Here is a 12176-nt window from a genome sequence, read left to right as displayed (position 1 = left end):
AAATCCATCCTTTACGAAGATAGCAACCACAACACCGATAAACAGTATCCCCAGCAATGCTGGTAGGAGCCTCAAAATCCTCTACAGAAAATACTAATCCCAAATTTCACATTACTTCAGAGGTCCCTGTAGAAATTTACACTGAGTTTTGTCCTTGCAGACCCCTTGATACAGCTCTCTGAAGATGCTAATCCAATTGAGTCATGAATCCTCAGGGACTAAAAAAGGTAGGGGGTGATACTGTTTTGTCTTGTAACTACCTTAGCCCAGCATTAGCACAGAATCCTGAGAGTTTTCTGAGATCCTAGAGTGAAAAACATTGCATCAATGAAGCAAAATAAGGGGCAAAAGAGCAAAATTACCTCTAGATATGCTCTAGAAGGCACGACCTGAGCATCACCCAGAGATTCAGGAGAGCAGGAAGGGAGCAGTGTGAATGTGGAATTTCACCTTTGAGGACCTTTAGCGGGCTGAGACCTTGCTGAACAACAGCTCCTTCCATGTGTGGTGACAGACTGTCCCCTTGGTCTACCCAGACACCACACACCATCTCCTGGGAGTTACAGCAACTAAAAAATCCCATCCACAGGGATGAAGGGACAGGGCCAGGGTGTGTATATTCTCCTGTGCGCAGTCCTGAGGAATTCCACAGAAGCAGGAGGACATGACCCATCCTTCAGAAGCTTTCTGAGGATGTTATTGGGGAAACTTGATAGGCTCATACTCAGATTGCAGAATTGTAAGGTAGGACTGTGGCTACCCTTAACCTTCTTCATTGTTTAAAACCCTCACCAAGTGGTTCAGTGTTGAGTCCCATCAGATCTGGTTGAATCAACATTGCATTGGCAAATGCTAATCCCAATGGAAAATTCTGCATTGGGCTAATGTCTCTCTTATACTAGACATAGATAATCATTATGTGACATTGTATTATGAGAAAGTGATTCTATCTGTACACATTTTCCTTTATCGCACATTTTTAACTGTTTAAAATTAGCTACGAAAATAGGTTTGGTGATTAGTTTTAGAAATGCAAATACCCCAATTTTATTTCAGCTGGGAGGCAGAAGATTGATTCCATATAGAGCAATTTTGTATTTGTTCCATTACAAAGTGGGTGAATTTCCCTTTCCACCTGTTAACAATTTCAACAATGGATCAGTTGTAGATACTTGAGGTTTGGAAGGAGATGACTTCTTTGCCCCAGTGGGGAAAAAAAACATTGTGATTTCTCAGGGTTAGAAAGGTGTAGGTTGTGCTTGTCAAATAAATATTGTCAGACAGCATCACATGGATGCCACAATTTGTACATCTCTGCACCTTGGTGTCATAGGAAACAGTGGGCAGTGCTGCAGCTCCTCCTCAGGCTGGTGTGAACAAGAGGAAAGATGGGAATCCTGCTTCCCCTGGCTGGGTAAAGTAATCCCATATGATGCAGCACACCAGGATTCCTGTTCCCGGCCACGGCCTCAGCGGTTTCCTGGCTCCCTCCTGTTACAGCCTTATCGCTCTCCTCTCTTCTACCACACACTTGGAATGATTCATCAGATTGCAAGATAGAACCAGAGAGGACTTTTCCTCAAGGAATAACATTCGTGACAAGAAGACATAATATGTTAGCTTAAGTAGAAAAGGAAATGCACTCTCCAGGTGAGGTTCCTAAGAGCTGGAGTGGGGAGCCCTTCCCTCCCTAAAGCTAATCTCCCTGCTGTGCCTTCCAAGTACTAATTTGCAGCCCTCCTCACAGAACCAGTTTAAGGGAGGGGAAGAGATAAATTAAAGTTAACCCCTTGATTGCCGGGGAACAGGCATTGCACCCCCACTTTCTTGTGCTTGTCTGTGTATCTGAACTTTTCAGCATGATTCCTATGACAGATTTTTCATCAAAATACATGGTTTTGCAATGATGCTTTTGAAGCTATACTTTAATTAGGAAAAATAAGTAAATGTTAAAATATGTGTATCTTGAACAGCTATCATGCTTATATTTTTTTCCTAGCATATTTTTTTCCATTATGGATTAAATATACATTCTTAGTACTTAGAGGGGAAATGGGAAACTGAACAGAAACCAGCAATATGACTGGCTAAAAAGAATGTCTATATAATTATTCTGTATTTCCAAAGTTATCACTACATAGTCTATTTGAATGACATTTGCTTTAGCCAAGGAAAAAATGCCTGCAACCAAAAAAATATAAAATAACTTTCTCATTTGATTGACTTGCAGAACAGAATCATGGCCTTAAGCTGTAATTTCTTTGCAGTTTCACAAAGATTTCAATTATTTTTCCTTTAATCAACATACATACTTCAGTCTCATTATGGCCCCTATTCATAAAAGTGTGACATTAACTCATTATTTTCAGATCTGTACTAAGGAAAAAAAAAAGAGGGGAAAAAAGACTATCTATCTGAGAAATGCACTTCACAAACCAAGAGTGTTGCAAATAACAATCACAGTTACTTCAGAAAATATTATAAAATAAATTGCTTTAAAAGAAGGCAGATGTTACAAAGAAGAGTGACAAGTTTTTTTTTTTTTTTGCTTTACTTAGGCCAACAGTATTAAATCAGTCAGGAATATCCAGCATTTTTTAAGCAGTTTTAAGATAACTGTTATTCTGAAACCCTTTGTTATGAAAGTTTTGTTGGTTTTAATGTACAGAAACCATTAGAAAGAGGTCCATATAGCATCAGACCAACCTCAAGCTAATAATTTCTGTTTTACAAGCAGGCTTTATCCTAGGAAGACCTCTTACTGTTGTTAGCACACTCACTTAACAGTTTATCAGCTGCTCAAACAAACAAAATACCCCCCAAGTAAAACCTTCCCCCTTTTGTTCTTGTGCTACAGTCAGCAGAACGATATTTGCTCTCTAAAATGGAATCTCCAGGGCCCTGGTGTGGAACAGTGTCTTCCCACCCCCTCCTCCTCCTTGCCCCTTATTGCTTGGTTCACAATAACTCTAGCAATCAAGACTTATGTCTCTTGAAAAAGAGAGATAAGGAAATCCACCTGCAAACCATGAAGTTCAGCCACTTGTTTGGTCAAAATGACAGGCAACAGAAATATGACCTTCAAGATTAGAACTCTGAAACTGCAATTAACTATGTAGGACACACAGGAAAACACTTCCCTGCAAGCCATTTAGTAGATACCACATTAACTTCAAATTCTCACATAACTAAAGAATACTGTTATTCTATGCATTTCTGTATGCATTCTAAAAGAGTATTAAAAATTTCTGTTAGTATGGACAAGGAAATCAAGGGGAAATGGGACTAATATAACAACAGGCATGTAGGTCAAAAATGGTCAAGGCAGAGAGGAATCCACACTTGACTTCCATGGTGAAGTGACAAACCTGCTGCCTGCCTGTATTTTGGGAATATGACCTAACTGAAAAGATGCCAGGAAATAATTTTATTTTAAAATTAAATAAAAAAATATACATAATAAAAAAATATAATGTTATCTGTAACTTCAGAAAGGCTATTCTGTTCACTGACATAAATACTAAGAGAATCAAATGCCTGGGATTTCCTTCTGTTGGATGTTCAGAAATAGTGTAATTTGAAACACTGCTGATCAAAAAAATGTGTATGGACTGCAGCCTGCAGAGAAGGGACAAGAAGTCTTTTTGGTCTTTAGAAAATATTCTACAAATATGTAAAAAGGCAAAATATTTTCATCTGTATTCCACAACTCTTAAATTGAATGTGGTCACTTAAAGATAGAGATACATTTTTCAGACTGAAAATGGTCAATTTGAAAGCACTTGTAATATTTAACCATAATATTCAAGGGTCTTGCAAGACCTCCAAGAACCAGGAAAATAAAATAAAAATCACGTGGAGGGAGGAGGAAGGGAAGGGAGAGGGAGCTCATGCAGGCAAGCAATATAGTGCAGAAAAGATGGAAACATTTCTTTAGGGACTAGTTACAACCAACAAGCCTTCTTAGACATGCTCATCGACCATGTAAGCATATTCCTTGTGCTGGGCTGATAAAGGAGGGCTGCAGCAGCTTTTGCCTTGTCTTCAATAAGAGTACACAACATTTAGAAAATAATCTGCAGGGGAAGAGCTCTGGCACAAATAATATTTATAAGGCAATCCTTTTTAATGGAAGAAATTTCAGAGTCCTCCTCATCTCACAGTCCAATCAAGAGTGATATGCATTCAAAAAGTGGATATTAAATATGCACTGAGCAAACAGAACAGGAAAAAATGAATATTGAAATAATTTACATGTAATCAAACTACACTGAAATTAAGTTTTAATTGTTCAGTATTCCATGATGCATATGCAGATTTTAAAGTATTCAGAATATCAATCAAGTGTTTACTTACATCAAGCAATTGTATTTAAGCATACAAAACAGATGATGAAAATATGTTCAATCAGCTACAGCTCCCAACATTTACTGCTGGGTTTACATGATCACTTTTAATTCAGTTATTTCATTTAATATTTCAATTTAATAGCTCATTCTTTCATTCAATTTCTAGGCATCTTGCCCATTTCTTAAACACAATAATAATAATTATTCATAAAAGGAGCTGTTTCCTCATAAATTCTCATATCAGCAATTTTTGGAACAGAAATGGTTTTCATGCTTTTTTCCCCCTCAAAAGATGTTGTTATTATCTGAAATATTTTCCTTTTAAATTAGACAATATTGAAAAAAAGAATAACATCTGCAAAATTACTCCGAACCCCGTTCTGTTGGAATTCCAATCCAGAATAATTAGAGATTATCAGGTTAAAGAACCTAAAAATTGCGTGGCTGGGCTGCTAAGTGGTTGATTTAAATGGGACAGATTAGTTTTTCACCAACTGTTGATCACAACACCACTGATTTAGGCATGTAGCTGTATGTCAGCTTCACAACCTTTTTACAAAACCAGGGCTAAAAGGACTTATATATTTCACAGGAAAAATTCTCATGTGTAATGGTCCTTAAAATGACAACCCTGAAATTCTATTGAGCTCCAACAAGATACTTTAATGTAAATTTTCAGTAAATTCTGAAGACTTAGATTGCTGTGTAATCCATTGTATATAAAGCATAGTATTAGTCAAAGGTTTATATCCTGCATTTTATATTGAATGCTGAAAAAGTGGTACTTAATCCTGGAGAGGAATAAATACATCAAGATCTCACATTTCTTTAAAAAAACCCAGATAAACAACCAAAGAAACTCACTTTAAGCGAAAGTCAACCAAAACTCAAAATGATTTTACCCTAATGAGTTCAGTAGGACGCCCTATTTTAAATAAGGTGATTGTAGAAAACTGAATGCAGTCTGAAGACCAGGAACTCTCCAAAGAACCTATTTTGTACTTCCTCCTACAAAGGCTCAGCACAGCAACTCTTCCTGTTCCCAAAAATTCCCTGCCAGAACATCATCCAGCTAACACTGTCCTTCTCCCAGCAGGGCATCCACGGCCCCCTCCCAGCCAAGGTTTGAACAAGGGGCCATGCGGACCACGCTTGGTGTTCTGCAGCACAGGTCTTGATTGGCAGAACTTCTATCTGCTGCACTTTCACTGTAGCTTTTGGGACACAGATAACCTCCTGCATTCTATTTAACCCCAACTGGTTGCTGATTTTCACAAAACTTGCAGGCATTTGCTTATTTCTGAGACTTCTACCCTCTGTTAAATTGGCTGAGATTCCCCAGTGATTCTGGAAGTTAGTAGGGAAGTGGCAGAAGGATCAATGGATGCATTGGAAAGCTCCACCCTCTGAGATGCCAGCAGTATTATTTTGCCAGCCTGCTGTTATTATGCCACAATGCTTTTAGGTTATGAGCTCCTTTGAACAGGACACAAACCTCTGAGGAAGGTTCACAGCCTCGTTACCTTCTAAGATACCGACGAAGAGAAAGTGCTGCAGAGCACACCACGCTAATGGAGAAACAGCCACTGGGTCTATGTGTGTGGAGTCAAGGGGATAATCTCCTAAATTGTATCCTAAATTGTATTTTAGATGCAGGAGCCCTAAAAGTTGTCCAGGCATAATCTACACATCCCTTCAGGCCCAGATTTAGCAAAGCATTAATGCATGGGTTTATGACCTATAATTTTCCATGGGCCCTAAATATGGGCATGTTAAGTGAAGTGCTGGATTTGTGGCTTGAGTGACTTGTTTAAAAAGAAATCCCTTATGGAACCTTTCAAAGGTCATACACAAATAGGTCTCAAGTAAGTCAGTGAATAACCATGAGAAAATACAGTATACAAACAGAAAAATACAAGTATCTCAAAGCACCCAAAATTTCAGTCTCTTGAAAGATACTGTCAAGTTACATAACTCTGACCTAAAGGAAGTCCACCCATAACTTTATAGATTTTTGGGCGTAGAACTGAATGCCCTTCACATCAAAGGGTACCCTCTGGTTTGAAGCAAGAAAGCAAACAAGCAAACCAAATTAAAAAATAGGAAGAAAGAGAAAGCTAATAAGGGGAGCCAGACAGAATGACTCTCTGGCCAGAGAAAGCCCTTGAGGGCTTTAACTGGTTGTGAATCTTGAGGTCGTTCCCAAACCAACCATAAAAAAAGTTAATAATCTTTGTATGTGATTCCTATCTTCTAGAATGATATTCTGCTCTAGGAAACCAATATTTATTTTTGAGTGAAACAGTTCAGCTGTCTCTGCCTTACATACACACTTCTTCTCAGGACAAAATTTTGAGTCAGTTTTTCAAGTGAACCAACTTAATTTTTGAATGAAGTAGTTTAATAATAAGGGATCATTTAAACCTTTAAAATACATACTTAGCAAGAAATAGTTTAGATATATGAAATATTCTAGAAAAAGCAGTGAGTCTAGGTATAAAGAAGGATATGTCATTTGTTTGTTGAAATTTGCTGAAATTAATTACAAACCAGTTATAAACTGTAACACTCTGGAACTGCCTCATACCTACACTGAAGAAACATTTGTTTAAAGATCCTGATTCTATGAACACTTATGCCACACACTTCCCATGTGATGCTGGTCATTCACATTGGCTTGGGTTCTTGTAGGATGGGCCACTGAAAAGTACGACTGCATCCCCTTCCTACTGTGAATGAGAATTCTTTCACATCTGACAAGGGCTCCAAAATTTTCCAGAGCAGGTGCCATAAAAGTCTGGATAGCAAGAATTGATTACTATCATAAAATATTATTACATAAATTGAAACTATTACAATTTGTATATTTTAAAACTAGATCCTGTCTTTTATTCTAATCTGTACTTCCTTTCAATTTCCTACACTCCTTATTTCCTTTTTCATACTCATTTTCCTTCAGGAGAATATCTAATTTGTTGCCATAGCAGTATTTCCCTACCTTGCAATTTTATCATCGTGGCTTTACTTCAGGTTTCTCTAAGCTGCAACCAACACCCACCCAGCAAACAGAGGATTCCCCCACCCCCAAACCTCTTCATTCCTCCAACCTCTCAATACTTAGGAACTTCTCAACAGCGTATCTTTATCTTTAAATACAGACACACTCCAACATACTCTTCCAAAGTACTCTGGGCTAAAAACAGGTGTTAATTAAAAATGCTGATAAGAGTCAGTGACACCTGTTGTTTCACATTTATTTTACTCAACCCTGTCTGTTAAATCCTAGCCTTTATTGCATTAATTCGTTTCTGCTTTTCTTCTTTTCCAGCTTTATCCCTCTCACTCTGGTGATCATGTAAACTTAACAGTATGTCTTGAAAGCTGGATTTTATTGAGCAAACATATCAGCATGTCTACACACTAAAGACAGCTATATAACAGAGGCCCAGTATCATTGCTGTGGTTAAGGATGAGTTGCTGCCTTTATAATAAATCCCTATTGTGTACATGTGATATCTCTGCAATTTTGAGCTGCAGCAGATGGAAATTTGGTATTAAAGTTAAGATGAACAGGCCCTTTTCCTCCTTGGCTTTCTATGAGGTACAGGGCCAATTCTCCCTCATGCCTGACATTGGATAAGATGTGCTTTTTTAGTGCTAAGACTTCTCGGAGAAAACATATTACCTCAATATTTTCTAAAGCTGGCTGCCTAGAGATAAGTATCTACTTACAGAATCATGGTGCAGGGCCAAATTTTGAATAATTTGCTGAATTATGGGTCCATTAGAGTATATTTACTTTTTCCATCTATGTTTGTCAATAACCAAATTATTTCTTTATAATGAAATAATGCAGTGGTAATGTTCACACAATTCCCAAACATAACAGCTCCATTGCAGCAAATACAGCCACGGAAAAGACAGACAAAATATTGTCTGGAACTTTGTATGAATTTTGGCACATTTTTAAGGGAGCAAATAGAAAACTGTTGAGTCCGATGTGCTCTTTCTGCACAGCATCATGTCCAGAACATAAAACATAGAAACAGCCTTTTGCTGAGACTGAAGGCACTCCTGACCTAATCCCTTACCATTAGCTGGGAGAGAATATTAGAACAGGGCAAGCATATGGTGATACTTCCCTAAGTAGTCTCCCAGTCTCCAACAATTTGTGGTTCAGGGATTTGCTGAGCCAGAGGTGGTTTCCAGGCTGGTGTTCCTCCTCTCTGAACCTTGCCTTTGAACTCACATACAATTTTAGCATCCACAACATCCTGTGGTAAGGAGGTTCATATTTTAATTATATGTTATGTGAAGAATCACTATATTTTGAAACAGCCACGTGTTAGCTTTGCTTGATGACCTCTATTTTTTGTATTAGAAGAAGCAGTGAGCAGTCATTTACTGTGCTCTTTCTCCCTAACACTCACAATTTAATAGATCTCTATCTCTGCTGCTCCTCTTTAGGTCAAGGAGTTCTAGTCTATTTAGCCATTCCTTTCACTAAAGCTGTTTCATGCCTTTAATCATCCTGGCTACCCTTCCTAAACCTTTTTGAGTTCTACTATATCTTTTTACAGATTGTGGGACTCCAAAACTACACACAAAATTCAGGTGTACTGAAGTTCACTGTTTTCTTTTCTAGTTCTTTTCTAAGAATTCCTAGTTTGCAATGTGCTTTTTGTACTTCAGCTGAGCATTGAACTATTTTATAGCTGTAGAGTTATAGGACCAAATTCTTCTTCCAGAATAATGTTGAGCTCAGATTGCATCAGGTTACACATGAAGTTTGGAGTCACACACCACTGTGTACAAGCGCTTTACTTTGAATTTATTTACATTTAATTTTACCTTCAATTTTGACACTCTGTCATTGCATCCTGTGAAGCCCTTTTGCTGCTCTTCACAGCAGGTCCTATCTTTACTAGTGTTAATAATTTAGTGGCATTAGCAAATGCTGGCAGCTCACTGTCTGCTCCTTTGCCAGGTTACTTACAAGAACAGATCTGCTATACTTATAATTTCCATTGGTGACCTCCATGACGACTGACCATTTACTCTTACTCTCTTTCTTACCTTTTAATTAATTACTTATCTATGAAAGGGAAGCTTTCCTCTAATCCTGTGGCAGCTTAGTTTCTTTAAGACATATTGGTGAGAGACCTTCCAAAAAGGTCTTCAATGGTCAAACTTTCTTTAGTAGCAGCTGGATACCCATTACTCACATGATAGCTGACATCAAAGAAGTTGAGTTTTGAGATGTGACTTGCCTTTACAGAAATCCTGCTGACTCTCCCCCAATATGTTATTTGTCTGTATGTTCAGACATTTTTAAAACACAGTTTCTACTAATTTCATTGGTACAGAGGCTGGACTTACAGGGCATAGTTCTCCAAGGTCTCTCCAGATCGTTTTAAAAACTAACTTTATATTTTCCCTGTTTTTGTCCTCAGGTGCTAAGGTCATTCTAAATGTGAGGTTACACACCACAGTATTTCAGATGTTTTATCCTTTACTTGCTTTAGAAATTCTGAATTAATTTTACCTAGTGCTGGCCATACATTTCTATTTATCTATCTCTAGTTGATACTTAACACTTACCAGTGTAAACCAAGAAACATCCCTATTCTCTCCTATCTTGGCCAACTGGTCAAAAGGAGATTTTTAAAGAGATCTATATGCCTGTCTCCTTTTTGTACCTTTTTGTAAAACTTTCTTGATATATATTTTTTTAGTCTATGTGCCTCTCATTCTATTACAGAAACTATCTGAGCGTCTAAGATCTTTCTGTTAACTGGCCAGTAATAATGTGATACAGGAGCTAGACATTTACAGTGCAAATCATTCCATTTATCTTCAAACAGCTTACCTTTACATGGCTAATTTAAGCTAATTAGGTAGGCTCCTTTTGTAGTTAATTGATAGGGATAGGCACTGACATTTGACTCTTCATGCTTATCTGAGATATCTCCCTTCAATGGGATTACTCATCCTTTGGGTGCCCATGTCTTTATCCTAACTACAGAGGAAGCCCAGATGAGCATGTAGGACACATAAATTCTACATTATTAAGGCATGAGAGGTGCACCCCCAAGACACTGCATCCACTTATTGGACAAATGACTTTTGCTGACTTTTTTATAAATTTTCCTTTTGGTGTTCTTTCCTTCACAGGCTCTTGGGTTCTGAAGAACCATAAAAGGCAGATCTGCATTTGAAGACAGAAAGCCTAGGGCTGCCTGACTATTCAGTTAGCTCTTCCTGCAGGGCACTGGATGGAAATGGGAGAAAAGTCAGAAGAAACTCTGAGGGACTGAGAGAAAACTCTGATCTGATGAGCTGAGTTCACAACAGAATATTACCAGATGATCCACATACAGTAAAGGGAAGTGTAATGGTGGGGCTCAGGAGGACTTTGAAGATGAATGGAGAAAAAGTGTCTTGGCAGAGATATGAGACATGAACTGATCTGGAAAAACTTCAAAGAAAAAAATAAATCTTAAATTCAGTTCTTGATCAGGACCTCAAATTAGAGATTTTTGAGTGTCACTCTAAAAGAAAATGCTATTAGTGACTATGTGGAGTTGATGGAGAGGGAGAAACTGATGACTTGGGAAGGCTTACAACAGCTGCTCAGGGATGGAGATATGTTGCTAAGAACTAATTCTTGAGAGGTTTGTCCAAGAATATGATATATTTGCATTGTTTCTGCAGTCAGTGTATGCCCAAAGCCCTCAAGATTTCAGGGAAATTGCACAGCTAGTACAGCAGGAAAAAGCCACCTTACAAGGGCAGATTATCAGTTACACAACACAACAGTGGTCTCAATGTGGGCTCAGCTTCTGAAAGTAGCAATATCAAAGTCAGATTAACCAGCATGTGGGAATAGATTTGGCACAAACAATATTGGTCCAGTGTAGCTATTTTGTGTTCCTTTTTTTTTCGTGCTGTCCCATGGGTGGGGATGTAGCAGAGAACTGGATGACTTCTGCACTCTGGGCCACCAAACTGCATCTGCTGCTGGCTGTGCACACTGGCTCCAGATTACAGCAGCTCTGGGGCTGCTCTAAGTGTGTCTAAGGGGTCATTCTTCCTACCCTCCAAGCCATGTCTCTTCCATTAGGTTGAGCAGCAAATCTTGCCCAAATTCTGACAGCAATTTGTCATGGTTTATCCTCATGGCATTTTGTTCTCAAGCAATTATGTCATGTAATTCGTTGTCCCCCCACCCCAATATTTTGCTCATGATTTCTTACATTGTAATCATTGCCAGAGAATTAAATCCTAGAGACATTCCTGTAGCATCAAAGTATCTGACTGAAATTGAAAACTGTGTTGGGACTGAAGAAGAAAAGAAATCATTAACAACATAGGACTGAAGCAAAGACAGTCTAAACTTTCTATGAGATCTTTAACCTCTTTAACTGCAAAAATAACGTAGTTCCATTAAATAGGTGCCTTTATTTCTTGTTTCTGAAACAGGTCAAGAAGCATGACCAGGGGAATCTTTTCATGTGTAGTTCCATCACAGCAATATAAATTCTCATTTATCAGTGCTGTGGAAATATGAAAACCTTTGGTTTTGATCGTTTTTCAAAAGATGACAAAAAAATGACTCTTCAAAGTCTTCTCCAGAAGGTGCTACTTTAGTGAAAATGCTACTACTGAGCTTTCTCCCATAGAGATGAATTCTGTTCATGTGGCCACCATAGAGAACCTGACTGCTATCAATGATCATTTTATCTGAAGGCATAATTTAATGCCTAATAGGTTGCTTTATGAATATAAAAGAAATTCTTAGTCCTCAACCATGTCATCATTAATGTT

At 38.1% G+C, this 12176-nt stretch overlaps 1 protein-coding gene across 6 annotated transcripts in view; it reads right to left on the bottom strand.

Moving 5' to 3' along the window:
- WDPCP (WD repeat containing planar cell polarity effector) overlaps positions 1 to 12176 on the bottom strand; it is a 147637-nt gene that overhangs the window by 45955 nt on the left and 89506 nt on the right. The window lies entirely within an intron of this gene.

The sequence above is a fragment of the Zonotrichia leucophrys genome, chromosome 3 (genome assembly GCF_028769735.1).
Source record: "Zonotrichia leucophrys gambelii isolate GWCS_2022_RI chromosome 3, RI_Zleu_2.0, whole genome shotgun sequence".
Classification (NCBI taxonomy): Eukaryota; Metazoa; Chordata; class Aves; order Passeriformes; family Passerellidae; genus Zonotrichia; species Zonotrichia leucophrys.
Note: the sequence above shows the minus strand (reverse complement) of the source record. Positions and strands in the feature narration are given on the sequence as shown.